Below are 15,263 nucleotides of genomic sequence, written 5' to 3' on the forward strand. Positions count from 1 at the left end.
TAATATGGCGGTTCCATCACTACCACTACACTCGTGGTAGAAGGACCCCTGTTCTCGTGACCTCTATGGGTCTGCCTGCTGTCTTCTGGATAAGTGTTCCATGAAAAAACATTTACCACCTATTCACAGGATAGGCGATCAATGTATGATCACTGGGAGTCTGGACCCCCACCAATCAATTGAAAGGGCCACAAGCCCCCATTCTTGAGTCTGAATGAAGCGATGTTCATACGTGTGCTCTTCTACTCCATTAAATGTCTATGGGAGTGATGGAGTACAGTGCTTGGCTATATCCATCAGTGCCATAGAATCTGAATGGAGCAGGGGTCACACATGACGTCAGGGGTCACACAGTTCTCATGCCAACTGCAGAGTGCCAAATAATGTGTAAGCTGGTGACTCCCACCATATGCCACAAGAAAATTTCTCTAATCCAATTTTCCCACAGAAAACTAAAAAAAAGTGGCAACACTGCGAAATATTGGTGAAAAAACCATATTAACCCAAATAATGATTCTTTTTTTCCCCCTAATATTACAGGAATGCTGCTTTTTTTTTTTGTTTCTATATTATTTGGGTCCTTCAGTTCCCTGTGGCATTTCACCCCATGGAGAACATTTACCAGACACCGGGGTATTTTACGCCAGTCTTCGAAATCTCCTTGGGCAGACTAGATGGGCCAAGTGGTTCTTATCCGCCGACACATTCTAGGTTTCCATGTTTCCTGGCCTGCCAGAGGATGCCACTAATTTATGATGAGGCGCAGGCCGTCTGTGTCCCAGAATAAAAACTATGGCAGCTTGGAGCATAAATGAAGATAAGTCATATAAAAAATCATCTAATCTATCCTATACGGTATGGACAACGTATTGGGACACCTCCACATCCCACCAACAGGAGCTGTTATCACATCCCATTATAAATCCATAGACATTAATATGGAGCTAGTCCTCCCTTTTCTCTTCTTGAAAGGCTTTCTATATGATTTTGGAGGTTGTCTGTGGGTATTTTTGCCCATTCGTCCAGAAGATCATTCGTGAGGTCAGACACTGATGTTGGAGAGGATCTGGCTCAAAATCTCCATTCGAGTTCATGGCAAAGGTGTTGGATGGGGTTGAGGCTGGGCAAGTTCTTCTACACCATACTTCCCCAATCATGCCGTTATGGCACAGTCATGCCACGACAGAAAAGGGTCTTCACCAAACTGTTCCCACAAAGTTGGAAGCATACAATTGTCCACAATGTCTTGCTATGCTGAAGCATTAAGATTTAAACTAAGGGGCCAATGGTGACTCCTGACAACACCTCATAGCATTATCCCAACTCTACAGGCAGGTAACGTTCTCCTGACATTCCCCAAACCCAGACTTGTCCATCAGACCGCCAGATAGAGAAGTGTGATTCATCACTGCTCCAGAGTCCAGTGGCGGCGTGCTTTACATGACCCCATCTGACGCTAGGCATTGTACTTTGTGATGCACGGCTTGCATGTAGATGCTCGGCCATGGAAACCCATGCCATGAAGCTTCCGGCACAGTACAGTTTTTGTGCCAATGAGATTTAGACTCTGTAGTTATGGAGTCAGCAGAGCATTGGTGACTTTTATGCACTATGCTCCTCAGCACTCAGGGACCTCGCTCTGTAACTTTACGTGGTATACACTTCGTGGCTGAGTTGCTGCGGTTCCTTCCACTTTACAACAATACCACTCACAGATGATGGTGGAATATCTAGGAAGGAAGACATTTCAGGAACTGACTTGTTACAATGCTGACATCCTATTACAGGACCACACTGGGATCCAGTGAGCTCTTTAGGCCCTTTTCACACGGGCGAGTATTCCACGCGGATGCGTTGCGTGAGTTGAACGCATTGCACCCGCACTGAATCCTGACCAATTTATTTCTATGGGGCTGTGCACATGAGCGGTGATTTTCATGCATCACTTGTGCGTTGCGTGAAAATCGCAGCATGCTCCTCTTTGTGCTTTTATTCACGTAACGCAGGCTCCATAGAAATGAATGGGGTTGCGTGAAAATCGCAAGCATCCGCAAGCAAGTGCGGATGCAGTGCGATTTTCACGCACGGTTGCTAGGAGACGATCGGGATAGAGACCCAATCATTATTATTTTCCCTTATAACATGGTTATAAGGGAAAATAATAGCATTCTGAATACAGAATGCATAGTACAATAGGGCTTGAGGGGTTAAAAAAAATATAAAAAAATTAAACTCACCTTAGTCCACTTGATCGCGCAGCCCGGCTTCTCTTCTGTCTCCTTCTTTGCTGATTGCAGGAAAAGGACCTGTGGTGACGTCACTCCGGTGCATCACATGATCTTTTACCATGGTGATGGATCATGTGATGGACCATGTGATGACCGGAGTGACTTCACCACAGGTCCTTTTCCTGCAATCAGCAAAGAAGGAGACAGAAGGAGATGCCGGCTGCACGATCAAGTGGACTAAGGTGAGTTAAATTTTTTATTTTATTTTTTTAACCCCTCCAGCCCTATTGTACTATGCATTCTGTATTCAGAATGCTATTATTTTCCCTTATAACCATGTTATAAGGGAAAATAATACAATCTACAGAACACCGATCCCAAGCCCGAACTTCTGTAAAGAAGTTCGGGTTTGGGTACCAAACATGCGCGATTTTTCTCACGCGAGTGCAAAACGCATTACAATGTTTTGCACTCGCGCGGAAAAATCGCGCATGTTCCCGAAACGCACCCGCACCTTTTCCCGCAATGCCCGTGTGAAAGAGGCCTTAGAATGAACCAGGCAGACTGCATGGTTAGTGGCTGGAATTTATACACCTGTGGCAATGGGACTGAGTGAAACACCTGAATTACAATGATTAAGAGGTGTGATCCAATACTAGAGATGAGCAATTCAGTTTGTAACGAACTGGGTTCATTACAAACGTCCCAAAAATTTGTCCACAAGACGAGCACAAAGATTGTCAGGTTTGCTTCGGATGATTACGGTAAAACAGTTCTGGCAAAAAACACAAGGGGGGGGGGGGGGAGAAGAATGCTCACATGACCTTGATAAAAAGGGGGGGGGGGGGGTTTGTCCTGATTGGCTCACAGGCTGACAGACAGCCTGGATAAGCCAATCAGTGCTGCAGCGGGAAGCGAGGTACCCTTGCAGAACCACTATAACATTATTCTGTGTTGGGCTGTGAATCAGGGGTGGATGGTTGTAGCAAACAATCTTAGGGACAGTCCAAACCAAGCTTCTATTCTAGTGTCAGGGACAGTGAAGGGAAAAGCTAGAAAGAAGAATTAGGCTCCATTCAGACATCCGTAGAATGGGTCCGCATCCGTTCTGCAATTATGCGGAACGGGTGCGGAACCATTCATTCTTTATAGGGCCGGAAGAGATGCGGACAGCACACAGTGTGCTGTCCGCATTCGCATTTCCGGAGCGCGGCCCCGATCTTCCGGTCCGCAGCTCCAGAAAAAAACAGAGCATGTCCTATTCTTTTCGGACAAGAATAGGCATTTATATGGAGGTGCCGGCCGGGTGTATTGCGGATCCGCAATGCACTACGGACATCTGAATGAAGCCTAATTGTGTAGAATACGGAAAGGCAGGGAAAGCTGTCAGATTGGGAGTGTTTTTGCCAGGGGCGGACACAGACAGCAGAGGGCCCCTGTGCAAAGAATGTGCCTGCCCCCCTTTTCCCCCAAGCCTAATTCGCAACCTAACCTATTCCATCCTAACATTACTTATAGCAATACAAAACATACAGGGTAAGGCCTCATGCACACGACCGTTGTGTGCATCCGTGGCCGTTGTGCCGTTTTCTTTCGCAGACCCATTGACTTTCAATGGGTCCGTGGAAAAATCGGAAAATGCACCGTTTTGCAGCCGCATCCGTGATCCGTGATTCCTGTCCATCAAAAAAATATGACCTGTCCTATTTTTTTGACGGACAACGGTTCACGGACGCATTCAAGTCAATGGGTCAGTGAAAAAAACACGGATGCACACAAGATTGGCATCCGCGTCCGTGGTCTGTGGCCGTAGGCTACTTTCACACAGACGGATCCGCAGATCCGTCTGCATAAAAGCTTTTTCAGAGCTGAGTTTTCACTTCGTGAAAACTCAGATCCGACAGTATATTCTAACACAGAGGCGTTCCCATGGGGATGAGGACGCTTCTAGTTAGAATATACTTTGAACTGTGTACATGACTGCCCCCTGCTGCCTGGCAGCACCCGATCTCTTACAGGAGGCTGTGATCCGCACAATTAACCCCTCAGGTGCTGAACCTGAGGGGTTAATTGTGCGTATCATAGCCCCCTGTAAGAGATCATGTGCTGCCAGGCAGGAGGGGGCACACCCCCCTCCCTCCCCAGTTTTAAATTCATTGGTGGCCAGTGGGCCCCCCTCCCTCCCTTGTATTTAACACATTGGTGGCCAGTGCGACCGGCCCCCCCTCCCCCCCCGTAGTTAGCACATTGGTGGCCAGTGAGGCCGGCCCCCCTTTCCTCCCTCCCCTGTAGTTAACACATTGGTGGCCAGTGCGGCCGGCCCCCCCTCCCTCCCCTGTAGTACTGTAGATTCATTGGTGGCCAGTGGGCCCCCCCTCCTAATTAAAATCTCCCCCCCATCATTTGTGGCAGCGGAAAGTACCGATCGGAGTCCCAGTTTAATCGCTGGGGCTCCGATCGGTAACCATGGCAACCAGGACGCTACTGCAGTCCTGGTTGCCATGGTTACTTAGCAATTTTTAGAAGCATTATACTTACCTGCGATGTCTGTGACCGGCCGGGCGCTCCTTGCGTCCTGGTTGCCATGGTTACCGATCGGAGCCCCAGCGATTAAACTGGGACTCCGATCGGTACTCTCCGCTGCCACCAATGATGGGGGGAAGATTTTAATTAGGAGGGGGAGGGAGGGGGGGCCCACTGGCCACCAATGAATCTACAGTGCTACGGAGGGGGGGGGGGGGCGGCCGCACTGGCCACCAATGTGTTAACTACAGGGGAGGGAGGGAGGGGGGGCCAGCCGCACTGGCCACCAATGTGTTAAATACAAGGGAGGGAGGGGGGGCCGCACTGGCCACCAATGAGTTAAATACAGGGGAGGGAGCCGCACTGGCCACCAATGAGTTAAATACAGGGGAGGGAGCCGCACTGGCCACCAATGAGTTAAATACAGGGGGGGGAGGGGGGTCTTCCCCCTGCTGCCTGGCAGCACCTGCCAGGCAGCAGGGGGCAGTCATGTACACAGTTACTTTAGTATATTCTAACCTGAAGCGTCCCCATCACCATGGGAACGCCTCTGTGTTAGAATATACTGTCGGATCTGAGTTTCACGATCTAACTCAAATCCGATGGTATATTCTAACATAGAGGCGTTCCCATGGTGATGGGGATGCTTCAAGTTAAAATATACCATCGGATTGGAGAAAACTCCGATCCGATGGTATAAAAGGGACTCCTGACTTTACATTGAAAGTCAATGGGGGACGGATCCGTTTGAAATTGCACCATATTGTGTCAACGTCAAACAGATCCGTCCCCATTGACTTGCATTGTAATTCAGGACGGATCCGTTTGGCTCCGCACGACCAGGCGGAGACCAAAACGACTTTTTTTTCATGTCCGTGGATCCTCCAAAAATCAAGGAAGACCCACGGACGAAAAAACTGTCACGGACACGGACCTACGGACCCCGTTTTTGCGGACCTTAAAAAAAGGCTACTTTCACACCTGCGGCACTACGCTCCAGGCACCCGATCTGGCAGAAAATGCAAGGAATCGGCCGGACAAAAACCGCAGCATGCAGCGTTTTGTGCCCCACTGATTCTCTGCATTTTCGCCGGATTGTGGCCAGATCTCTGCCGCACCCCATTATAGTCAATAGGGGCCAGCGGGCATTCTGTCTGCATCCAGCAGTGCTGGATCCAGTGAATTCCAGCAGGCTGTTCTTTGCTAGAAGAGCCTGCCAGAATCACTAACGCAGATGTGAAAGTAGCCTAATACAGGTCCACATACCTCGTACATCTAGTGACGTCTCCTTTGATGTAGATGTTCTCTGTCCTCATCTTCTCCTTTCAGACCAGACCGCAATGATGATTTCTTTCAGCCATCTCTTCTCTCTGCAGAGTTTGACAGACATCTTAGTTTCCTACTTTTCCATCATCCTGCCACCTTCTGAACATCCTATCCTGCCACCCCCAATACTGTGCCCACTGTGCTCCCTATATTAGTTACACACAGATAGTTCCCCTTCAATATTGGCACACAGTGTCCTAAAAAATAACTGTGCCCAGGAGACAGTGTCCCTGACACTAATAGTGTAAACATAATGTACCCCAAAAATAATTGCGCTAAGCTGATACCGTGCCAGGGTGCCCACCAAAGTAACAGTGCTACCCAAAGTCCCACCAATAGAAATAACTATCTACCAGACAACACGTAGTAGTAATAGTGCCCCTACAGTAATAATGACCCCACTGTGTCCCAGAAGTAATAATGCTCCCATAGTGCTCATACAAGTATTCTCTTTATAATGTGTTATAGTAAAAATAAAAATGCCCTGTTGTGTGGCAGTATAAAAAATACCTCCTCTTTGTGCCCCCTGTAGTGTCAATGTCCCCATGGTGCCCTCATAATGTGTGCCAATGCCCCCTACTGTGTGCCCAGAAAACCTCTTAGTGCCCCCAGCTGAGACAAGGTCCCCATAGTGCCCTATAATTTGCACCAGTATATAATACTCCTATATCGTGCCCCCCCTTATCCCCATGGTGCCTGACAATGTGCTAGTATAAAATTCCCCCATAATGTGTGCCAGTATAATTCCCCTATATAATGACCCCAATAGTGCTCCTCTCCCCCTTCTTCATAGTGCCCCCCATGTGTGCCAGTATATACAGTACAGACCAAAAGTTTGGACACACCTTCTCATTCAAAGATTTTTCTTTATTTTCATGACTATGAAAATTGTAGATTCACACTGAAGGCATCAAAACTATGAATTAACACATGTGGAATTATATACATAACAAACAAGTGTGAAACAACTGAAAATATGTCATATTCTAGGTTCTTCAAAGTAGCCACCTTTTGCTTTGATTACTGCTTTGCACACTCTTGGCATTCTCTTGATGAGCTTCAAGAGGTAGTCCCCTGAAATGGTTTTCACTTCACAGGTGTGCCCTGTCAGGTTTAATAAGTGCGATTTCTTGCCTTATAAATGGGGTTGGGACCATCAGTTGCGTTGAGGAGAAGTCAGGTGGATACACAGCTGATAGTCCTACTGAATAGACTGTTAGAATTGGTATTATGGCAAGAAAAAAGCAGCTAAGTAAAGAAAAACGAGTGGCCATCATTACTTTAAGAAATGAAGGTCAGTCAGTCAGCCGAAAAATTGGGAAAACTTTGAAAGTAAGGGCTATTTGACCATGAAGGAGAGTGATGGGGTGCTGCGCCAGATGACCTGGCCTCCACAGTCACCGGACCTGAACCCAATCGAGATGGTTTGGGGTGAGCTGGACCGCAGAGTGAAGGCAAAAGGGCCAACAAGTGCTAAGCATCTCTGGGAACTCCTTCAAGACTGTTGGAAGACCATTTCAGGGGACTACCTCTTGAAGCTCATCAAGAGAATGCCAAGAGTGTGCAAAGCAGTAATCAAAGCAAAAGGTGGCTACTTTGAAGAACCTAGAATATGACATATTTTTAGTTGTTTCACACTTGTTTGTTATGTATATAATTCCACATGTGTTAATTCATAGTTTTGATGCCTTCATAGTCATGAAAATAAAGAAAACTCTTTGAATGATAAGGTGTGTCCAAACTTTTGGTCTGTACTGTACGTTAGGGTCCCCAGTAGATGCCCCCATAGTGCCCCCCATGTGTGCTAGTATATAAGATAGGACCCTCAAAGTGCTCCCCCCATAGTGCACCCCATGTCTACCAGTATATAAGATAGGGCCCCAGAAGATTCCCCCATAGTGCTCCTTTCCCCCCTTCTCCATAGTGCCCCCCCATGTATGCCTAGATATATAAGATAGGGTCTCCATAGTGCTCCTCCCTCTCCATAGTGCCCCCCCATGTGTGCCAGTATATAAGATAGGGCCCCCATATTGCTCCCTCCCCTCCATAGTGCCCCCCATGTGTGCCAGTATACAAGATAGGGCCCCCATAGTGTTCCTCCCCCTCCATAGTGCCCCCATGTCGGCCAGTATATAAAATAGGCAGGCCCCCCATATGTCAATTGCTCAGGCCCCCCCATATGTCACTTGCTCAGATAGGCCCCCATATCTGTTGCTCAGGAGGACCCTCCTCCCATATCAGTTGCTTATTCAAGCCCCCCATACGTCAATTGCTCAGATAGGCCCCCATATCAGATGCCCATTCACGCCCCCATATCTGTTGCTCAGACCCCCCCCCATATCAGTTGCTCATTCAGGCCCCCCCATATGTCACTTGCTCAGGACCCCCACCCATATCAGTTGCTCAGGGGGACCCACCTCCCATATCAGTTGGTTATTTAGGCCCCCCCATATGTCAGTTGCCCAGGACCCCCCCCAATATCAGTTGTTTATTTATTCAGGCCCCCCCATATGTCAGTTGCTCAGGCCCCCCCCCCCGTATGCTCATTCAGGCCTCCGAAATGTGATGCACCCCCATATGCTCATTCAGGCCCCCCATATAGATGTGACAGACCCCCAGGGCCCCCATCAGACCTCAGAATAGACTAAAAATAAATAATTAAAACTCCTGCTCCACTGATCTCTGTGTCCTGATGTGAGTGCCTGCCCTGCTGGTCTCCAACAGCCCGCGACCTGACTGCGTACAGCGTCAGGTCATAGTGCGCGCTGTACGCAGTCAGGCTGGAGGAGACCAGGGAGGAAGCGGAGCCGGAGGGGTAAGTAAGCGCCGATCTCTTGCATACTAGTGAGCGCTTCTGGATGCGCTTACTAGTATGAATGGGCCCCCTCACACGCCGGGCCCCTGTGCAGCTGAACCGGCTTAGGTCCATCCCTGGTTTTTACAAAGAAGTGTGGGCAAATCTTGCCAAGTCAAAATGTGCCATGCTGATAGACTCATACCCAAAAAGACTGAGTGCTGTAATAAAATCAAAAGGTGCTTCAATAAAGTATTAGTTTGAGGGTGTGAACACTAATGCAACCACATTATTTTATTTTTATATTTTTTCTTCCTTCCACCTAAAAGATTTCAGTTTGTTTTTCAATTGAGTTGTACAGTTTATAGGTCACATTAAAGGTGGAAAAAGTTCTGAAATGATTTATCTTTGTCTCATTTTTTTTTTACATCACAGAAACCTGACATTTTAACAGGGGTGTGTAGACTTTTTGTATCCACTGTAGATAGATATGAGAGAGATAGCTATACGGATCTACGTGTATTTCATACAGAAGCAATCTGTGACTTGGCTTTCATTGTGCAGTAAAGATCCATTGCAGATGGGATGATGGGAGTCGCCCTATTAAATCTCCGGATCTCCCTCGTCCTGTGTGTTTACAGAACAGCGCACAAGTGGAGAACATCAGGTTTTCATGCGCTGTCTGAAGACGCTGCCAGGATTCTGTCTTACCTTTTACAAAACATCTCCAGAGCAGACAAAAGTGTCGGAGTTTAATTAACTTTTTACGGCGCCAAAATAATCATCTTTTGGCCGTTGTCCTCGTGTTGTGCTGGAGATATACAGCGAAACGATCAGACAAAGGGCGAGTTTTCTACGAGCACGGCGGTGAGACACTCCACCAGCCCCGGACACCACACTCCACTCTCATTAACATAGGCTGAGAACTCAATTAAGCGCCTTTTGTTTCTTATAATCTGTGCCGGGTTTAATTAGAACCTATGACTGTAGAAGGCTCTCGAGGCTGAGCCGCTGTGTGTGGGAAGATTCTGCTCCAGGGCGTCGCATGGGTGCTGGAATCACACCCCAGGTCCCCGTGTTCGGGGGCCCATAACCTTCCCTTACAGCATAAGATAACGGCCTGAGCCAAGACATGCGAGGCTGGCTATAAGACATCTACTTAATGATCCTACCTAATCAACAAAAAACACATCTCAGATATTATACTCCTGTCACATCCAGAGCTGCATTCACAAGTCTTCTTCTTGCCTTTAGAAACAGGCTGCAGTTTATAGTCAATGTCATGCAGGTCGCTCTTATGATGAGCTGCCTGCACTGCTTAGGAAACCAACAGAATTGTGAATGCAGCTCTGGGTGTAAGCAGTGCCGTCTTTAACGCGGGGCAAAAGGTGCAGCTGCCCTGGGCCCAGTTACTCCTGGGGAGCCCAAGGCAGCTGCCTCTTGAGCCCCGCTGCAGTGGCGTACCACCAATATAGGCAGACCACGCCGTTGCTATGGGCCCCGCGGGACAGGGGGGCCCGGAGCGCATGAAAGGCTATGGCTCCGAGTAACAAGTCAACCCGACTGCCTCCCCCCCCGGCCTGCCCACTTCTCCCTATGGCTCCGAGTAACAAGTCAACCCGACTTCCTAACCACCCACCCAGCCCCCCGCCCCGCTCCTTGGTTCACGCGTCCGCTCCCTGTCTGACCTCCAGCTGCGGGCGCACACCCGGCGTTGTACTTGTCCTCCGCTCTGCGCTTACGTGCTGCCCGCCATCTGACCATCAGCCAGTGAGTGCACCCCCCCGATACTGTCTTCTGAGAAAGGTATCTAAGCCTATCATGTGTGATACTTCTGAGAGGTGCATCCAGTACTATCATTTATGAAACAGTTTTCTAAGTCATCTAAGTTTTTTATGTGTGGTATTATCTGTGAAGCATCTGTATCTAAGCTTATCATCTGATACTGATTTCATATGTGATACTGTCTCTGGGCCGCCGTATCTAAGCCTATCATGTGTTATACCTTCTGCCCAGCTGCTGTATCTAAGTTTTTCATGTGTCTACCGAGATGTGTATCCAATTTTATCTTGTGTGATACTGTCATCTGAAAGGTGTATCCATGTCTATCACTGTCTGATAATTTCTTCCTTTCTTCTGTGAGGTGTATCTAAGCCTCTCATGTGCCCAGAATACTGTATAGCATTACATATGGCTATAATTGTATTTGATACTTTTGTGCTGATTCTTTTCTTCCCCTCTATATTAAGGGACACTATAGTCACCAGAACCACAACAGCTAAACGTCGTAGTTCTGGTGTCTGTAGCCGGTCTCTGCAAGCTTTGTAATGTAAAAAAGGCAGCATTTACATTACTGCCAAGGAACACCTCTAGTGGCCACTCATCATTATTAAAGTTTACTACTCTACCAGGTGTGTGGATTTAGTTTTTGTGTGTGTTGTGGTGGAGGGCGTGATGATTGCCTGCTAGGGTGTCGGGATCCAGGGGGCCCAAGTAAATTCTTGCCCAGGGTCCAATCAATATTAAAGATGCCCCTGGCTGTAAGGGAAGTATGAGACACGATGTAACACACGGCGAGGATGTGGAGCTTCCCTGTAAGATGGCACATCTCGGTGCGTCTCATTTTAGACTTCTCTAGCCTGATGGGGGCGTGGCCTAACAGGAAGGGGTACGGCTTAAGCTGCAGCACCAAAAATTTGGCACAAAATCCTTCATTGCAAATGAAGCCAATGAATAGGTGGTATAAAGTTACCCAATTCTGTCTGGCCGCGCAGCCACCGTGATAGATCTCATCCGTACAGGTAATGGAGCTGTGATTAGTAGTGAATTGTATGGTGCATTTAGATGCTGTGAGGAGCGTTCCTTCTGGAGAGTCGGCTGCTCGTTCAGTGGAGGTGACCGGGCATTTACATGAAGCGATCACCTCCATAGTATGAGGGCGAGCGATCGCTGCTGCTATCCCTCATCCCCCTACACAATCATTGCTCCTGCGCAGCAGATCGCCGTTTAGACACCGGGAACGATGAGTGAGGTGTCCGCACCAACGATCATTTCACCCGATGATCGAGTGTTTTGTTCCTTCATCAGGTGATCTGCGGCTTCTTTACATGGGCCAATTATAGATAGATATGTACAGTCAGGTCCATAAATATTGGGACATCGACACAATTCTAACATTTCTGGCTCTATACACCACCACAATGGATTTGAAATGAAACAAACAAGATGTGCTTTAACTGCAGACTGTCAGCTTTAATTTGAGGGTATTTACATCCAAATCAGGTGAACGGTGTAGGAATTACAACAGTTTGCATATGTGCCTCCCACTTGTTAAGGGACCAAAAGTAATGGGACAGAATAATAATTATAAATCAAACTTTCACTTTTTAATACTTGGTTGCAAATCCTTTGCAGTCAATTACAGCCTGAAGTCTGCAACGCATAGACATCACCAGACACTAGGTTTCATCCCTGGTGATGCTCTGCCAGGCCTCTACTGCAACTGTCTTCAGTTCCTGCTTGTTCTTGGGGCATTTTCCCTTCAGTTTTGTCTTCAGCAAGTGAAATGCATGCTCAATCGGATTCAGGTCAGGTGATTGACTTGGCCATTGCAGAACAATCCACTTCTTTCCCTTAAAAAACTCTTTGGTTGCTTTTGCAGTATGCTTTGGGTCATTGTCCATCTGCACTGTGAAGCGCCGTCCAATGAGTTCTGAAGCATTTGGCTGAATATGAGCAGATAATATTGCCCGAAACACTTCAGAATTCATCCTGCTGCTTTTGTCAGAAGTCACATCATCAATAAATACAAGAGAACCAGTTCCATTGACAGCAATACATGCCCACGCCATGAAACTACCACCACCATGCTTCACTGATGAGGTGGTATGCTTAGGATCATGAGCAGTTCCTTTCCTTCTCCATACTCTTCTCTTCCCATCACTCTGGTACAAGTTGATCTTGGTCTCATCTGTCCATAGGATGTTGTTCCAGAACTGTGAAGGCTTTTTTAGATGTCGTTTGGCAAACTCTAATCTTGCCTTCCTGTTTTTGAGGCTCACCAATGGTTTACATCCTGTGGTGAACCCTCTGTATTCACTCTGGTGAAGTCTTCTCTGGATTGTTGACTTTGACACACATGCACCTACCTCCTGGAGAGTGTTCTTGATCTGGCTAACTGTTGTGAAGGGTGTTTTCTTCACCAGGGAAAAAATTCTTCGGTCATCCACCACAGTTGTTTTCCGTGGTCTTCCGGGTCTTTTGGTGTTGCTGAGCTCACCGGTGCGTTCCTTCTTTTTAAGAATGTTCCAAACAGTTGTTTTGGCCAGGCCTAATGTTTTTGCTATCTCTCTGATGGGTTTGTTTTGTTTTTTCAGCCTAATGATGGCTTGCTTCACTGATAGTGACAGCTCTTTGGATCTCATCTTTAGAGTTGAAAGCAACAGATTCCAAATGCAAATAGCAGACTGGAAATGAACTCTGGACCTTTTATCTGCTCGTTGTAATTGGGATAATGAGGGAATAACACACACCGGGCCATGGAACAGCTGAGAAGCCAATTGTCACATTACTTTTGGTCCCTTAACAAGTGGGAGGCACATATGCAATCTGTTGTAATTCCTACACCGTTCACCTGATTTGGATGTAAATACCCTCAAATTAAAGCTGACAGTCGGCAGGTAAAGCACATCTTGTTCGTTTCATTCTAAATCCATTGTGGTGGTGTATAGAGGCAAAAATGTTACAATTGTGTCGATGTCCCAATATTTATGGACCTGACTGTAGATAATTGTATGGATGATAGACAGAAGGATACGGAGATAATTGTACAGATAGATAGATAGATAGATATAGAAATAAATAGATAGATAAGATGTAGTATAGATACATAATTAGATGGACAGAAAATAGATATAGATGGACGGATACATAGATAGATGTGTAGTTAAGGGTACATTCACACGACCGTGTGTAATCCTTTCTGATTTGCGGTCCGCAAATAACGTAACCGTGTGTCCACATTTTGCGGACAAATGACTTCCGTATGTCTTCAGTTTTTTACGGTCCGCAAAAAACGGAAGGAAAAAAAAAAAAGAAAAAAAATAAGAATTTTAAGGCCTTCAAAAATACGAAAACCATTCTGTATGTCACCTGCAATTTGCGGATCCATTGACTTGAATGGTGCTGCAGACCGATCTGTACGGACACTAGTAGGACATGCTTCATATTTTTACGGAATAGAAATGCGGACACACGGATGCGGACAACATACTGAATGTTGGTTACGAATAGTCGGGCGGCACTGCGTGAAGGTATGGGTGCGCGGTTAGTGGACGTCACTTCGAAAGGCACTTGCATGTGTCGAAACGTGCGTCACCTTTGCTATGAGTGGCGAATAAACCCGATATAATTGCAGTACCAAGGAGTGCCGGTCTCTTCCTTCATTTAAAAGTACTGAATGTTGTCCGCACATTTTATTCACCCATAGGAATGAATGGGTCCGCTTCTATTCCACAAAATGCGGAACGGATGCGGATCGGACACGGAAAAAATAATATGGTCGTGTGAATGTACCCTAATTGTATAGATATAGATATGAGATAGACAAATAGATATTAGATAGATAGATATACAGGGTGGGCCATTTATATGGATACACCTTAATAAAATGGGAATGGTTGGTGATATTAACTTCCTGTTTGTGGCACATTAGTATATGTGAGGGGGGAAACTTTTCAAGATGGGTGGTGACCATGGCGGCCATTTTGAAGTTGGCCATTTTGAATCCAACTTTTGTTTTTTCAATAGGAAGAGGGTCATGTGACACATCAAACGTATTGGGAATTTCACAAGAAAAACAATGGTGTGCTTGGTTTTAAGGTAACTTTATTCTTTCATGAGTTATTTACAAGTTTCTGACCACTTATAAAATGTGTTTAATGTGCTGCCCATTGTGTTGGATTGTCAATGCAACCCTCTTCTCCCACTCTTCACACACTGATAACAACACCGCAGGAGAAATGCTAGCACAGGCTTCCAGTATCCGTAATTTCAGGTGCTGCACATCTCGTATCTTCACAGCATAGACAATTGCCTTCAGATGACCCCAAAGATAAAAGTCTAAGGGGGTCAGATCGGGAGACCTTGGGGGCCATTCAACTGGCCCACGACGACCAATCCACTTTCCAGGAAACTGTTCATCTAGGAATGCTCGGACCTGACACCCATAATGTGGTGGTGCACCATCTTGCTGGAAAAACTCAGGGAACGTGCCAGCTTCAGTGCATAAAGAGGGAAACACATCATCATGTAGCAATTTCGCATATCCAGTGGCCTTGAGGTTTCCATTGATGAAGAATGGCCCCACTATCTTTGTACCCCATATACCACAC

The sequence above is a fragment of the Bufo bufo genome, chromosome 6 (genome assembly GCF_905171765.1).
Source record: "Bufo bufo chromosome 6, aBufBuf1.1, whole genome shotgun sequence".
Taxonomy (NCBI): Eukaryota; Metazoa; Chordata; class Amphibia; order Anura; family Bufonidae; genus Bufo; species Bufo bufo.